Consider the following 16,620-nt stretch of genomic DNA (forward strand, 5'->3'; position numbering starts at 1 on the left):
TACAGTTTCCAAGCAACTCCATCTGGGCTTCTAAAAGTGAAAACTTCAAAATAATCAAAAAACAAACAACGGGCCCACCTAATGAAGCGTGATGAGCTTAAAAGCTCCTACGTTCAAAATATAGAACTGTGTTTAAATTGCAAAGAAAAATTTTAAATGACCTTATGACATTTTGCATAGTCTTCTTATATCAAAGTGAGATTTGTATTCCATTTTAACAGCCCATTCCAAAATAAATTGTGAAATTTTTTTGCATCAAGTGCCATATTGTGGAAAACCAGGAAATTAATACAAGCCAATTTTATTTTTTTTTAAAGATTCAAAATGACAAATAACTCAAATCAGAAATACTAACCCATCAAACCGGAAGCAAACATAGTGGTGTTTTCACAGCATTAAAGCAAAAAAGGGTAAAGATATTATTCAGTAAATAAAGTTAGAGTAGAAAAACTCAATTTCTTGTACCACATTCATCTCACTTTAGTTTGTCTACACTTGAAACACCGTTGTAGCACTTCAGCATAGACACTATCTACACTGATAGGAGGGGATCTCCTGTTGGCGTAGGTAATCCATCTCCCCTGTCTACACCCATGGGTTAGGTCAGCTTAACCACATCGCTCAGGGGTGTGGATTTTCCACATCCCTGAGTGACGTAGCTGGGTTGACCTAACTTTTTAGCATACACCAGGCCTATGAGTTTACCATGTCTCTACTGGAAAATTGACAATGTATAGTGGAAAGTTAAAGGCCCAGGGTGCACATACTACTGAGCCATGTTCAATCTCCACTGAAATTTATAAGTAAATAAAAAATGAGTTTTTAATAGGCAATTGTTAAAATTCAAAGAGATGAGCAAGACAGTGCCAGATTTTCTGTATGTGAGACCTAAAAGAATGGGTGTTTAGAGTAGAAATGATGGAAACAAGAGAAAATAACAGAGGTATACAAAACAATGATCAGAGCAAAAAAGCCAGTACTCCAACTGATATACGCTCTCATAAATCACAGAGACACACCAATGAAACTGAGGGAGTAACAAATTTAATACTGATAAAAGGAAACTTTTTTTTAAACACCCAGCACAATTATCCTATGGAGCTCATTGTCAAAAGATATGATACTGACACCAGAGCTTAGTATGCTTAAAAATAGGCTTAGATGTTGAATATTAAAAAAGATGAAAGTTGGGATATTTATAAAAAGTCATGCTTCAGACCTTAAATCATCCACTAACTGATGGGGATAAGAAAAAAATTCCTCTATGGTTACAATATTTTAAATTGTCTATTATGAAGTCCCTTAGACTACTGTCTGATGTATTTGCCTAGACAGATCTCTGGTCTTACCTAGCATGGCACTTCCTATGTTCCTACGTGTAAAAAAAGGAACTTTAACCCTGAATCTCCAAGCCCTAAGGTGCTGCATTTTCAGTGTTCAAACAGTAATATTTACATGGAGACATTCTGCACTTTCTTCAACTCTTTAACAAGCGAATAAAGTACCAGACTAATCTGATCATAGGCAATACATTTATAGATAACAAAGAAAGATGATTCACTAGTTTAGCATGGCTTACAACTGACAACATGCTTCCCCCTCAAAAGCAATCAAAAAGTGCCACCCCTAAAGTTTGCAGAAATCATCTGATGTTAAATAGTACTATAGTACCTAATGAATCATTCTGCTCATCTACAGACTCTCTCATTTTAACCCAATTAAAAAAATGCCTTTATATGAACAGTCTACAATACCGGTTCTCTCTAGAAGAGAGTCTCCAGAATTGTACTTTAATAAGTCCTCTCCCAGAGGCCTCACAATAGTTAACCAATGCAGCATTCCACAACAGGGCAAAGTACAGAGGCAAGAACTGAGAGACAGATTACGTTCACAGTTCTGATACAGAAAACATAAATTCCACTTTCTGAATTGAAAACTGATACTTACAATTAGAGGTAATTAAGAATTATGAAATTGACCCTCTATTTCTGTTAGACACACACAGAAGATTTGCAACTACAGCCATGTCTCATTAAAAGACATGCACATTCATAGACATTCATTTCAGCATAGCATTCTCACAGGTATTTATATTCCTTCCTCTTGTCAAGCTCTCAATCTATCAAATGGATAATTTCTTTCCATCAGTTGGGCTTATAAAAGTCAAACATTTCTATACTTTGAGTCACGGCGTGGTTGGGGTTTCTTTGTTTTGTTTTTTTAAACACTACTACTGCAGTTGTGAGTCAGAACCTGTGCTGTTCATTCAGGGGGTTCACAATTCACTTTCCATGTACACAGGAGCTTTGGAAGAAGACAACCTTCTTCCCACCCCCAACTGAAAAAGCCCGGAGAGAAAATGCAGCTTGTGACTAATCATGCTAACGAGCCACGGGAGGAGTCACCAGCACAACTCAGCAACTCCCACCCCCTACCTCAGACACAAACCACTTCTCGCAGCACCTCAATCCCCACATCTGCCCCCCGCCCCCCACCATGCCTCCACTCTGCCCCAGCCAGCCTCCCCTTCCCTCCAGGGCCCACGGGGGGTGTGCAACCCTCAGCCTCCCCGAGCACACACTGGCTCAGCGCATCCCCACTGACACACCTGTGCCATCTGCCCCCCACGTCATCCTACTCCCGCCGGCCCATCCCCCCAACTCGCCCTCCCCAGGCACCTCAGCCCCCCCCAGCAACTGCTCAGAGCCCTTCCTTTACCCCCCCCCACTCCCCCACCTGGGCCCGGCTCCTTCCACCCCACAGCGGGAGGCTAAGCATGGCCCCAAGGACCTCCCCAATCCTCAGCCCAAGGCAGCCCCCATCACCTCATCACACCAGCCCCCCAATACCTCAGGCTCCGAGGCAGCCCCCCCTTCCACCCCACCCACCTCCGCCTCACCTGGGGGCAGCCCCCCCCAGCTCCACCTCCCCCGGAGCAGCCTCCCTCAGGGCAGCCCCCCCACTCCTCCTCACCTGGGGGCGCCCCCCGCTTCCCTAGGACACCCCCCCTCCCCCAGGGCAGCCCCCCCGGCTTCCCCTCCCCCGGGGCAGCCCCCCTCCCCCGGGGCAGCCCCCCCGGCTCCTCCTCCCCCGGGAGCGCCCCCGGCTCCTCCTCCCCCGGGGCAGCCCCCCCCCAGCTCCGCCTCACCTGGGGGCGCCCCCCGCCTCCCCCGGGGCAGCCCCCCCCCAGCTCCGCCTCACCTGGGGGCGCCCCCCGCCTCCCCCGGGGCAGCCCCCCCCCCCAGCTCCGCCTCACCTGGGGGCGCCCCCCGCCTCCCCCGGGGCAGCCCCCCCCCCCAGCTCCGCCTCACCTGGGGGCGCCCCCCGCCTCCCCCGGAGCAGCCCCCCCCCCAGCTCCGCCTCACCTGGGGGCGCCCCCCGCCTCCCCCGGAGCAGCCCCCCCCCCAGCTCCGCCTCACCTGGGGGCGCCCCCCGCCTCCCCCGGGGCAGCCCCCCCCCAGCTCCGCCTCACCTGGGGGCGCCCCCCGCCTCCCCCGGGGCAGCCCCCCCCTCCCCCGGGGCAGCCCCCCCCCAGCTCCACCTCACCTGGGGGCGCCCCCCGCCTCCCCCGGGGCAGCCCCCCCCAGCTCCGCCTCACCTGGGGGCGCCCCCCGCCTCCCCCTCCCCGCGGCCCGACCCCGGCTCCTCACCCTGGGCATTGAGCGCGGCTGTGTCCGTCCGAGCGGGCCCGGCGCCTCCCACACACCGGGCAGGGAGGGGGTGCGGCGACGGCGGCAGCCGCTCTGCCAGAGGAGGGGGGGGGAATGACGAACGAGCCCGGCCGGCTGGAGCCGCCGCGGAGACCGTGAGCGAGCCCGCCTCGTCCGCCGGCTCCCCCGCGGGAAACGGCTCCTCCTCGGCCAGACACCCCCACGCGCGCCGCGCCGCGCGATGGCCTAGTCCGCGCGCACTCCCCCGTCAGCATTGGTATGGTCCACCCCCCCCAGAGCCGCCATTGGTACGGCCCGTCCTCCCCCCAGTCCCGGCATTGGGATGACCTACTCAGTCACTTCCCATCAGCGTTGGTACGGGCCTTTCCCCCCCAAAACGGCAGGATGTGGCCGGTCTTACCCCCCCGATCAGCATTGGTACGGCTCATGTCCCCCAAACTGGCAATGGTATGGTTACCCTCCCCTTAAACCAGCATTGGTATAGTCCCTCCCAAAGGTAGCCTGGGCATAACCCATCCCGCACTGGAATAACCCGTTCCCGGCCAATTACCGTCTCTCATCTTCCCCCCCGCCCACGCCAAGTCAGCACTGGTTTGGTCCAGACCCCCCCCCACCAGAAATAAAATCAGTATTGGAATGGCCCATTTCCCCCACAATCTCATTGGCCTGGCCTAGGTGCCCTTCCCCCCTATCGATAGTGTCAGGATGGCCCCTTCCACTTCACAATCACAATTGGAATGCCCCATTCCACCCCAACACGAGTGGTGGTATGGCCCACACTGGTATAGGACCCCCCCCCATCTTGGTTTGCCCTACTCTGCTCCTCACACTGCCCCTCCCCCCACCACTTCCTTTCCCTTTGCTTGTCAGGGCCAGGTCACCATGAAGACTGTGGTATGCCAGGTGGACCTGCACCTGCCCAGCTAGGTATCAAAAGCCCTCTACTGCTAATGGTGATTCCCCTCCAGACTCCAGGGCTAGGCTGCTGTGCTTTGGAAACAGGAGGGACCCAATTCAATACCAGCTTGCTGGGAAATTTGTAGTGACAGCCAGGAAGTTCCTAGCTGGCCATGGATTTGTTGCAGTAATGATAAACAGACATTGAGAGCGGGGGCAGTGAACAAAGAGTCCTGGGTGTTGCATAGATGTTATTTCCCATAGAAAGCAAGAGGTAAATGCTGGTTGCATCACAAATTTCCAGGAAGCATCTTTTAATCTTGATTCTGCAGCCCTCAGCATACACAATGAGATTTCTCTTGTGCAAGTGATAATACTTCGCACTTGCATAGCATTTTGTACCCACAGACCTCAAAGCTTTTCACAAAGGCGGGTAAATATGAACCCCATTGTACAGAAGATGGAAGTGACTTCTCCAAGACCATGTATCAAGTCATTGGCACTGTAGAATAGCATCCAGATGTCCTGCCTCCCCAGCTGCTGATCCCTTAGTTTGTAGTCCCTTGGGACAGATACTTTGTCTTTCTATTCCCCTGTAAAGTGCCATGCATACTTGTGGCACTATATAAAATAATAAAAGATGCAGGATGGGTGGGAATTTACCCCCAAAATGTAGCCAAGGTTGAAGGTTGCCACTGACCAAGGATGCAGTTGTGAGACATTCCCTGCAGGTGGGGTTATCAGTATAAAAGGTGGGTCACTTGGGAAGAATTGCTCCATCTCAGATGCCACAAACCTTGAAATCTTTACCATCAAGTGCAGGTAACTCGCCAGATGAGAACTGCTGCATTCCTGCCCATGAGAACAAACTAACAGGCAGAAAATGGGGCCTTCCCAGGTGAAGTGTAAAAGCTGAGGATGACATGATAAGCCCGGCCCATGCCAAGGAAGATACCGAGCAGGGCGAAGAGAATGTCATGACTCAGCAGCCATTGTTGAAACTCTGCCATCGGCACTGGCCACGGATGAGAGGGGAATGATTTCAGGTTCAGGTGCCAGAAGCAGGTCACCCTAACCGTCCGTCTATGATACTGTGGGCAGTGGTGACAGAGAGCTGGAACATCAGCCCAAGGATTCTGTTCTGTTGGGAGAGGACAAGAAGCAGGACAAGAACTCAGGGTACAGGGAGCGAGTGTTTGACTTGAGCAATATGCAAGGAAGAAAGCCCTTTTGGAGACGTTTCAGAGTAACAGCCGTGTTAGTCTGTATTCGCAAAAAGAAAAGGAGTACTTGTGGCACCTTAGAGACTAACCAATTTATTTGAGCATGAGCTTTCGTGAGCTACAGCTCACTTCATCGGATGCATACTGTGGAAACCTTTCCTTTTCTTTTGGAGACGGTATTTTCAGGAAAGATCAAGCTCTTGTAAGAAGTTGTATGGTTATTTAGAGAGGAGAAAGGGCCTTTGTAGGAGGAGAGGGACTATCCTCCCCTGGGAAAAGCACTGAGTGAGGCCAGGAAATCCCCACCCACCCTCTGCAACCTGAGTACAGCAGAGAGATTTCTGGTTCTCTAGCTCCCTTCTCCTCTATAATGAAATCACATTCATCACACACTAACTCATCTGACTGAGCGCCACCCCTGTTTGTCCCTCATAGCTCAGAGACAGTTATGCCTCTCCAGCAAGGTGGCATTTCATGGGCAGCTCTAGGGACGTATTTGGGCTCTTATGAACAACAGGCAAAGGGCAAGCATTTTAGTATATTGGTTTAGTGGTGCTGGAGTAAGGCATCAGGATGACAGTCGCTGGGAACAAAGTCCTTGTTTATTATCTACCCCACACGAATAGCACAGGCAGGAGCAAGGCAATTTAAATGGTTCCACAGTTATCGACTAACCCACTTACTTTCACTGCGCAGGACTGCAGGTTGCCTGCAGGAGAGTTCAGGACCTCTGGCTCAGAAAACACAGGGTCCAAATTCCTGGCCAAATTCCAATTTAGGTAATTACATTCTGCCTCTCTCAATCCTCCTTGCAGTTCCAATTGGAGATGCTGCTCTTCCTTACTTCCTGTCCTAAACTGTTGGGTGATGCTACTGTGCAATGTTACCTGGCAGCCACGTTCCACCCAGGAAGTGGCCACACTTAAGAGTCATGCTTTGGCATCTCGTGAAAAGCAGCAGAGATCACACACTTTCCTACAATACAAGGAGTTGTGTATTTAATTCCATTCTGTTCAGTGATTAGGGATCTTGGCAGATCTTACTAGATAACAGGAAGTTATGTTCTTGATGGACAGTTTACGTACTAAGTCAATTCTTAAAGGCCTAGTGCCAATACTTTAAACTGTTTAGAACACTACATCCTTCAGTATTGATTCAAGTTATCTCATTCCTGGTCCATCTTACAGCAGGTGTCCTACATAATGTTCTCTGAGATCCCATTTCAGAGGAGATTCCATAGGGCAGGCGGGCTAGGCAGTGCCTACCCTGTTTTGAATCAGATTCATATTGATCTTTACCTGCTGCTCTAAATTAGCTCTAAGAGGCATCTGTACCTGTCAGAGTTGCATCTGACATGTAGGGCAGGTCAGGAAGAGACTGTCAGTTCCATATGTTGTGATAAAAACATGAAACCGCATGTTGGCCAACACAAAACAACTGCAAGACAGAAACCAAAGATAACATCGTGCTCAGTGCTCTGAGGAACTTGTCCCAGGAAGAAGGAAAAACAAATGACCATAAACCCTGGAGAAAAGCATGGTTGTGTTGTTCACTGAGCAGAGAAGTTTGATTGTGCTAGAAGTCACCAGCTAGTAATTAGGGGAGGTGGCAAGCATTGGAAAAGAGGGCAAACAGACTTGTCACGCTGCTTCTCTCAGTTCATGAACATATCTGTAGAGATACATTAGAGGGGATAAATGATTTTGGGTGGCACAAAGGGTCATAACACTGGCCCTCATGTATCCCACAGCTGTGGAGTTTGCCATGGAAATCCACCTCTTATGCACAATTGTGCTCCTGAATCCTAGTCTTCATTTTTAAAAAAAGTGTCTGGCCCTTACGGTTGCAAAGGGAACCCTGAAGACATGACCCAAATGTAACCAAGCTTGAGTCTATAGGCAGCCTGAAACAATAGCTCTGGGAGAGCAAAACAGTCTCACGTCTTCCCTTGGCATTTACCAAAGCGCTGATTCAAAGAGAAAGCTTAGATGGCTGGAGTAATGGGGTAAGATCGGGGGACTGAGGCCTGATCCAAAGTCCACTAACATCAATGACTCCAACTGACTCCACTGGGCTTTGGATCAGGCCCCAAATCCTGATCTCCGTTATTCTAGTGTAACTCATTGGACTTCCACAGGAGGCTACTCCAGTGAGATGAGTGGAGCCAGACCTGGGGCATTTACATACCTTACTGCCATTGGTGATTTATTATGATGTCAGTTCCCAATGTCAGACAAATACCCAACAAAAACAATGCATTCTGTATTCTGGGAATGGAAATAGTTCTCAAGCTTCATCCTGACAAGCTGAGAGCAGGGAGGGAGAAGGGAATTGGGAGAAGGCCCCAGAGCATGCGTAGAGGTAAGCAACAGGCACACAAAAGGGAGAACAGGTTGAGTAGCCTGATTCATCTGGCTGGGCTCCAGGTGGCTCCAGGGAAGCTGAAGTGAAAGGTATGAATGACACACTGATCTGCTTCCTTGTAGAAGGGGTGGAACACCGGATACAGATGACTCAGAGCTTGGGCTCAGCAGGACCCTGCCCCTTCTTACAGCTCTGACTCCACTTCTGGCTGGACTCCATCTAGAACAAGGAAGAGAAACCTGGATGAGAGTTTCAATCCTGGCCGCATGGCTGTAACTAACCAAAACGGTCATTCTCCCCCCCTCGCCCCCTCCCCCACACCCAGTACTCACGCTCCTGTAAAACAGTGCCACATGCTTTCCTTTCCTGGTGTCATGTGGGATTATTGCCCTGGGCACAACATCAAGCAGGCATACTGTCTGGGTGTGACATTTATATAATGGGAGGGTGTTGAAGGGCCGCATCACTTAAGACCCGTGTATGTCCTAATTTGGGGGATTCAGTGGTGTATAGTCCTTGTGCTGAGCCCCTGCACAGGGCTATATTTCACTCTATGAAGGCCTTGGACGGAAGGCACTGTAGACACGGAAAGTTCTGAAGAGGACTTATGCTCTGTATGAGCTGGTGTTTTGATGTGCTTGGTTCTATTCTGAAAATTGGATTATTTTTCCTCTCCAAAGTTCCTGTTGTCTCATCTTTGCCTATTTGGGTATGTTTACACTGCAATTAGGCACCATAACTGGCCCGGGCCAGCTGACTTGGGCTCATGGGGCTTGGGTTAAGGGGATGTTTAATCGCATGTCCATGTTCAGGCTTGGGCTGCACCTCCCATCTTACAGGGCCTTAGAGCCCGGGCTCCAGCCCAAGCCCGAACATCTACACCGCAATTAAACAGTCCCTTAGCCCGAGGATCCCAAGTCAGCCGGCACAGGCCAGGCACCAGTTTTTAATTGTAGTGTAGACATACCCATTGTGGGCAGAGTGCACTCCACGTGCTGGTCTATTTCAAATACCCCACACTCACCACCAGAGGGCAGCAGAGCACAGCATTCAATAACACAGGGTGGGGAGTCTGAGACCAAAGGGGTTACAGAGGTAGAAGCTGATATTAACCTGTAATAATAATGAACGATGATGATCTTTTTGATCTGAGCCCCTGAACCCAAACTTCCTTTTTTTAGTAGAAGAGATTAAGAGAGGGATGCAAAGGAGAGAAAGACTCAGGACTCCCCTTCCAGGCCCCCTCTCAAGAGGAGCCCCCTAGAACCCCCACTGCTTTTTAGCTATGCAGGTAGCTGCAGCAGGAATGACACTGACAAAAGCTGGAACAAGAGTTCCTCTATTCTCCAATCCAGCACGAAAACCCTCCACATGGGCCCCTTCCCAGGCTGCAGATGGGCGTCTCTGTGGCACGCATCCATTTGTGAAGTATGCAATAGCTAGTGCCTAAAGCCCTCGAGGCTTCCTTCTCTCTGAAGCCAACATAGGCAGCCTTGTAGAGAACAGTCATCCCAATTTCAGAGGATAATTGTGGTAGCACAGAAGCCAGCACATCCACCAGGCAGTCCTCTGCTTCCTTATTACACCCATGTAGAATGGGGCAGAGGGCAGGAAGTGCAGGGAGGACCACACACTCGGCACTGGAATTGATCGACTTCCCAATTCCACCCAGAGGAAAAGAATATCCACCCTGTAGCTTTGCCTCGGGGATGGAGGGATGCTGCAGCCAGTTAAACAACCAACAATTAACTATTATTCACGTGTATTTCTGTAAACACAGAGGCCCCAACTAAGATTGGGGCCCTATTGTGCTCTGCGCTGTATATAATAAGAGAGCATCTCATCCCCAAAGAACAAACTCAAAAGACAAGACAAAGGGTGGGAGAAGGGAAGCGCTATCCACATTTTACAGATGGGGAACTGAGGCGATCAAGTGACTTGCCCAGTCTGTTGCAGAGCTAGGAACTGAAGCCAGATCTACTGAGTCCCAGCACTACCTTAACCAGCCAACCTTCCCACCTGTAAAAATGATGACAAACTTTAAACTAGGTACATGCATCTTTTCTCTGAAGTCCTTGAATTAATGGGTCAAATGCAAATGGCTAATGGGAACTACTGTGTGCTACCCACACGGCAGCTCTCAGTACTGTCCTAGCACAACGGCATCAGCTGTGATTTTCTTGCCAAGCCACGTGTGAAACTATATTGATCCTCCCCATCCACATTTACACTACCCCCAACAGCACCACCCTTCTGCAACATGTGTAGCAGGGATTCGGGTTACCACGGAGCGACATTCTTTTCTTGTCTCTGGCTACTCAAGAAGCACGTAGCGTTGGATGATATTAAAGAAGTTCTGTATTAAAATCACAAATGAGTTTGATTCCCCATAGTTTAAATTCCAGGGTATTACTAATTAAGAGGTCTGGTTGGTTTTTGGTACTGTTTCTCTCCCTCTCTGTGTGAAACTTGCAAGCTGCTAATTGTGTTAGTACATAAGACAGAGTCTGTTCTCAAAGCAACTCTTTGTAACAACAACTACTCACACAGAGAGAGACTCAAAGCAATACTCTGTAACAACAGAAACAGCACCCAGAGACTCCCCGCCCTTTTGTTGTATTCATCTCGCTTTGTTAACAATTGTGATTAAAATAGAGATAGAGGATGTATATGGATGGATGCTTGGTGTGGATAATAACTGAATGATCAGGGAGGTGCCAGCCTAAGAATCCAGTGTCCATCGGCTGAAGAGGACCCCCGGAGGGCAGACTGGGATCCACCCAACAGCCTCAAGGATGGGAGAACCAAAGAACAAGATAACATCTGGCAGCATGGAGCCGTCAGGAATGTGCCATCTGCTGACTGATTCAGCAAAAGCATGATGAAGCAATTCCCATAGACTGGCATAGGAAGAAACTCCTATAAAAATGGACTCTAGAAAGTGAGAACTTTGGGGTCTGATTCTGCAAACCAACTTCCAGGAGCATCAGATGAGCATCTGACAAGGCCCTGCTCCCTCCTCATGTCCAGGCCACCTGGCCAGTGGCTTGGCATGAGCAACTCTAACGCTGGTAACTATAACAACCTTGCAGAACCTGTGTGTGTATGAATGAATGTGTGAATAAATATGAAATTGAATGGAATGTTATAGCTATAACTAACTGCTTACTATGATTCTTTCTGTATTCACAATAAATGTGGCATTTTGCCTTTTCCCCTTTAATAAGATCCTGCTGGTTTTTATTTTATTGGTATAACAGTAGAATGCTAATTTAACAGAAGAGACTGAGTGTTCAGATCAAGTCGAGTTAGGCAGCCATCAGTGGGCAGTTGGACAGAAAAAAAGAAAAATAAAAGAAATGTAGTGGGAGCAACAGGATCCCAATGAAGAGGAGAGAGAGGCAGGGAAGGAAAGCTAATTGGAAACTAGGTAATGTGTGAGATGTATGGGGTCAGGGATGTGATACAGACACGATCATGGAGCTCCAGGCAGACACGCTAGTCCAAAGGCATCTCTGGTGTCAGTGGACGCACACCAGCATGAGCTGTTCCCAAGTGCACTAAATTGTACAGGAATTTTCTGGGAAATATTTTGCTAGAAGTGTGCTGAGACCCTTATATTTCATTTCTGACGTTGCACTCGGCGCTGCGGTAATGGGCAGCAGGATCAGACCTGGAGATATGTGCACTTATGAGTAAGAGTTTTGGCAAAACTAATCTCTCATTTGTGGTGCTTTGTAAGGAAAAGATCTAAGGAAGGGGGGGAGGGAGAGGCAGATTCTCAGCTGTGTTCAAGCTTACAAGTAGTGGGGAGGAGGGAACCGCCCAGAAGTTGGTTGTGGCTCCCTAATCTTAAACAGCCCAGCCCTGGTACAAGGCCTTTTGCCAGTAGAGGATTTAGGCCAGGGACCAGCAACCTTTGGCACATGGCCCATCAGAGAAATCCGCTGGCAGGCCGCAACAGCGTCCGCAGGTTCAGCCGATCGAAGCTCCCACTGGCTGCGGTTTGCCGTTTCAGGCCAATGGGGGCTGCGGGAAGCAGCGGCCAGCACATCCCTTGGCCCACGCCGTTTCCTGCAGCCCCCATTGGCCTAGAACGGTGAACCGCGGCAATTGGGAGCTGCGATCTGCCGAATCTGCAGACGCTGCAGGTAAACAAACTGCCCCGGCCTGCCAGCGGCTTTCTCTGACGGGCCGCGTGCCAAAGGTCGCCAATCCCTGATTTAGGCATACGTGGAGCTCTGCTGTGCTATCTCCCTCCCTGACCTAGCCCTAGAAAACCCCTGATGCACTTATGCCAGAACAGAAGAATTCTCCACCGGCCATCTCTAGACTTTGTAGTGGACAGGAGAATCTAGCCTGGAAAGAGAAACAGAAAGAGGCAGAAATGAACCAGGGCCCTTATTTTGAAAACGGCCATACACAGGCAGACAGGCTCAGGCTGTCTGAGGGTATTTCTACGCTACAGCAGCACCACTATGGCACTGCAGCTATGCCGCTGTAGCATCGTAGTGTAGATAATTCCTCTATGGACGGAAGGGGTTTTTCCATCAGGGAAGGTAACCCAGCCCTCCGAGAGGCGGTAGCTAGGTCGACGGAAGCATCTTTGGAGCAGAGGGGCTGATTCTGGACAGCAGAGCCAGTGTGCACGGGCAGAGTCTTGTGTCTTGCTATTGAAAGAGCTGGTGAAGTGACTGGGGCAGTGGGGGCCCGTTCGCAGGAGCGGGGATGGAATGTTTGGATCAAAAGGATCTAGGAAAGTGCCATGGCAGTTGGGACGGCACAGGAACCATGTGGTCCGGGAAGGAAGAGAAGGTTAATAGGTTGCAGGGTGAAGCATGTGAAAACTGTGTCAGGGGTGTGATGCTGAGCTGGACCGATGGAAAGGGGGAGCGTGACTGAATCAGGAAGGAAAGTGAGAGCAGAGAAAGAAGCCCAGATGGTGAGACACTCTGAAAAGATAGCAGGCTCTCACTGCACTGAGACTGGTAAGGTCCTTTCACTAGGACCAGGGTCTCGGCCCTCATAGTTCCCCCTTGGAGTTCCTTTCCTAGGGAGCACGCTCATCAGCTCCTCTGAGAAGTCTCTCTCCTCAGAAGTTTCTTCCCTTCTAGGGCCTCCTGAGTGAACCCTCAGGTGACAGACACTCACTATCAAGCACGGCAGGATTTTCTAGAGTAGCCACAGCTTTTATGAACTGTTGGTCTATTCCACTCTTGCGCTGTGTTGCTGGACTATGAATCAGCCAATCCATTAATCATAGGACAATCACTGCTCACAATGGCTTGAAGGTCTGTAGCTTCCAGGAACGGGATCCTGTCAACCAGTAAAGGAACGCTGCCTTCACCAGCAGCACTGACAGAGATCCCTACAACCAGTGACCCTCAAAGTTTTCTTTCTGAAAAATCGCTCGGTGCAACTGTGATGCTGGCAGACCAGGTGCCAGCTCATGCCAAGGCCCTGAGGTCTCAACTGAACACTGACAAATGCATCGCTGGAAACCAGTCTGGTTCACCTGCATGTTAGTATTGTTAAAATAGGTATCAGATTTATAGAAATGTGTTTGGTCTTTATGAAATGCTTGTGAGTTGCTGCGTGCATTAATCTCACTCTATAGCCTGTGTTATAAGTTAGTATTTACATGTTTGCTCTGAAACTGTAAACTCCCAGTCAGGAGAGAAGCATTACCAAATGTGAAATAATAGTTTTCCACAAGAGGTGTCATCTCCTGCCCAAGAGAAGACCCATGTGCACCAGACAAGCCACTGTGGAACACCAGAGGACAAAAAACTTTGCTGATTGCTCCTCCCACACCCAGGAAGAGGAGATGTGAAGGTGGACTCATCCCATCAGCTTGAACTCGGGTGGGGGAAGAAGAAACTGTACCTAGCTATGCTGCTTGGACTCTGAGGGGCAAAGATTTCTAAGCATAAGCAATATGGGGTGCATGCCCTGCTTCATCCCCTGGGGTTGGTACTGATGTTCCTGAGTCACTCCAGACCCAAGCTGTCAAAGTCAACAACGTTACTGGATTTCATGAGAATTTGCAGGGAGAGAGTTCCTTCCGCATTAGCTCAGCCTCGGGCCTCCCGTCACCACCACCTTATGTGTGGGGTTTATAAACTCCCAACAGATTCAGCTGCTTCCTGTAGTATCTCTTCTTCCTCCCTTGCATTTAAAATCAGCTCATCTCCAACAGCTCACTGTGGTGCTCTGCAAAGCCTTTGTAGCTGGACCCTATTGGAACTGGATCAACCTCTAATGTCCTCCCTTCCAGGGATCTTAGATCTGCTTCCAAAACTACATTACTCCACCACCTGGAATCTGTGAGAACACAAGGCACTGCAGTTCCTTCCAGCAAGAGTGCCAAGGGGTCACGTTTGTACCTACCATAGTGCCCCTAGAAGGCAACACCTGGCTCAACACATGTTGCTAGTGCTTAGGCAGGATAGCACGAGTTCAGGACTAGATCACCAGCCCTCCGGCTGTGGTTTTCTTTTCTTTGGTTGGTTTGCAGTAAATGTCATAGCCTGTGTGTGTTTGGTCTAACCTTCACACTCCTGTCCCATCCTACACTCTGCTCCCTGTGTCCCCATAACACCTCCCACAATCCCAAACTGCACAGAACACCGCCCCATATCTGCAACCCATGTCCCCATAACACCCCCATACCAGCAATCCCTGTGCCCCAACACCCCCAACCCCAATATCCCCACAATCCCCCCATACCCGCAACCCCAATATCCCCACAACTCCCTCAACCCCAGTATCCCCATAGCAGCAATCCCTGTGCCCCAACACCCCCAACCCCAGTATCCCCACAACACCCGCATACCCGCAACCCCAGTATCCCCATAGCAGCAATCCCTGTGCCCCAACACCCCCAACCCCAGTATCCCCACAATCCCCCCATACCCGCAATCCCAGTATCCCCATAGCGGCAATCCCTGTACCCCAACCCCAGTATCCCCACAACTCCCTCAACCCCAGTATCCCCAAACCGGCAATCCCTGTGCCCCCATACCCGCAACCCCAGTATCCCCATACCAGCAATCCCTGTGCCCCAACACCCCCAACTCCAGTATCCCCACAACCCCCCATACCCCCAACCCCAGTATCCCAACTCCCCCAACCCCCCCACAACTCCCCCAACCCCAGTATCCCCACAACTCCCCCATACCCGCAACCCCAGTATCCCCATAGCAGCAATCCCTGTGTCCCAACCCCAGTATCCCCACCACACCCCCATAGCCGCAACCCCAGTATCCCCACAACTCCCTCAACCCCAGTATCCCCATAGCAGCAATCCCTGTGCCCCAACACCCCCAACCCCAGTATCCCCACAATACCCGCAATCCCAGTATCCCCATAGCGGCAATCCCTGTGCCCCAACCCCAGTATCCCCACAACTCCCTCAACCCCAGTATCCCCAAACCGGCAATCCCTGTGCCCCCATACCCCCAACCCCAGTATCCCAACTCCCCCAACCCCCCCACAACTCCCCCAACCCCAGTATCCCCACAACTCCCCCATACCCGCAACCCCAGTATCCCCATAGCAGCAATCCCTGTGTCCCAACCCCAGTATCCCCACCACACCCCCATAGCCGCAACCCCAGTATCCCCACAACTCCCTCAACCCCAGTATCCCCATAGCGGCAATCCCTGTACCCCAACACCCCCAACCCCAGTATCCCCACAACACCCGCATACCCGCAATCCCAGTATCCCCATAGCGGCAATCCCTGTGCCCCAACCCCAGTATCCCCACAACTCCCTCAACCCCAGTATCCCCAAACCGGCAATCCCTGTGCCCCCATACCCGCAACCCCAGTATCCCAACTCCCACAACCCCCCCACAACTCCCCCAACCCCAGTATCCCCACAACTCCCCCATACCCGCAACCCCATAGCAGCAATCCCTGTGTCCCAACCCCAGTATCCCCACCACACCCCCATAGCCGCAACCCCAGTATCCCCACAACTCCCCCAACCCCAGTATCCCCATAGCGGCAATCCCTGTGCCCCAACACCCCCAACCCCAGTATCCCCATAGCGGCAATCCCTGTGCCCCAACACCCCCAACCCCAGTATCCCCACAACCTCCCCCATACCAGCAATCCCTGTGCCCCAAAACCCCCAACCCCCCCAACCCCAGTATCCCCACAACCTCCCCCATACCCGCAACCCCATAGCAGCAATCCCTGTGTCCCAACCCCAGTATCCCCACCACACCCCCATAGCCGCAACCCCAGTATCCCCACAACACCCCCAACCCCAGTATCCCCAAACCGGCAATCCCTGTGCCCCCATACCCCCAACCCCAGTATCCCAACTCCCCCAACCCCCCCACAACTCCCCCAACCCCAGTATCCCCACAACTCCCCCATACCCGCAACCCCAGTATCCCCACCACACCCCCATAGCCGCAACCCCTGTGCCCCGGGTCCAGGCCACTCCCCTCCT

The 16,620-nt window shown here is 51.0% G+C and overlaps 1 protein-coding gene across 1 annotated transcript in view; it reads right to left on the reverse strand.

Annotated features, from left to right (window-relative positions):
• Nucleotides 1-3,883, reverse strand: part of PTP4A2 (protein tyrosine phosphatase 4A2) — a 30,401-nt gene extending 26,518 nt beyond the window's left edge. Inside the window, exon 1 of the mRNA XM_084609652.1 lies at nt 3,651-3,883. The gene's annotated coding sequence lies outside the window, so the exon portion shown is untranslated. The remainder of the gene's footprint in view (nt 1-3,650) is intronic.
• Nucleotides 3,884-16,620: the final 12,737 nt, after the last annotated feature.

This window comes from Lepidochelys olivacea (assembly GCF_965140295.1).
Source record: "Lepidochelys olivacea isolate rLepOli2 genome assembly, chromosome: 19".
Taxonomy (NCBI): Eukaryota; Metazoa; Chordata; order Testudines; family Cheloniidae; genus Lepidochelys; species Lepidochelys olivacea.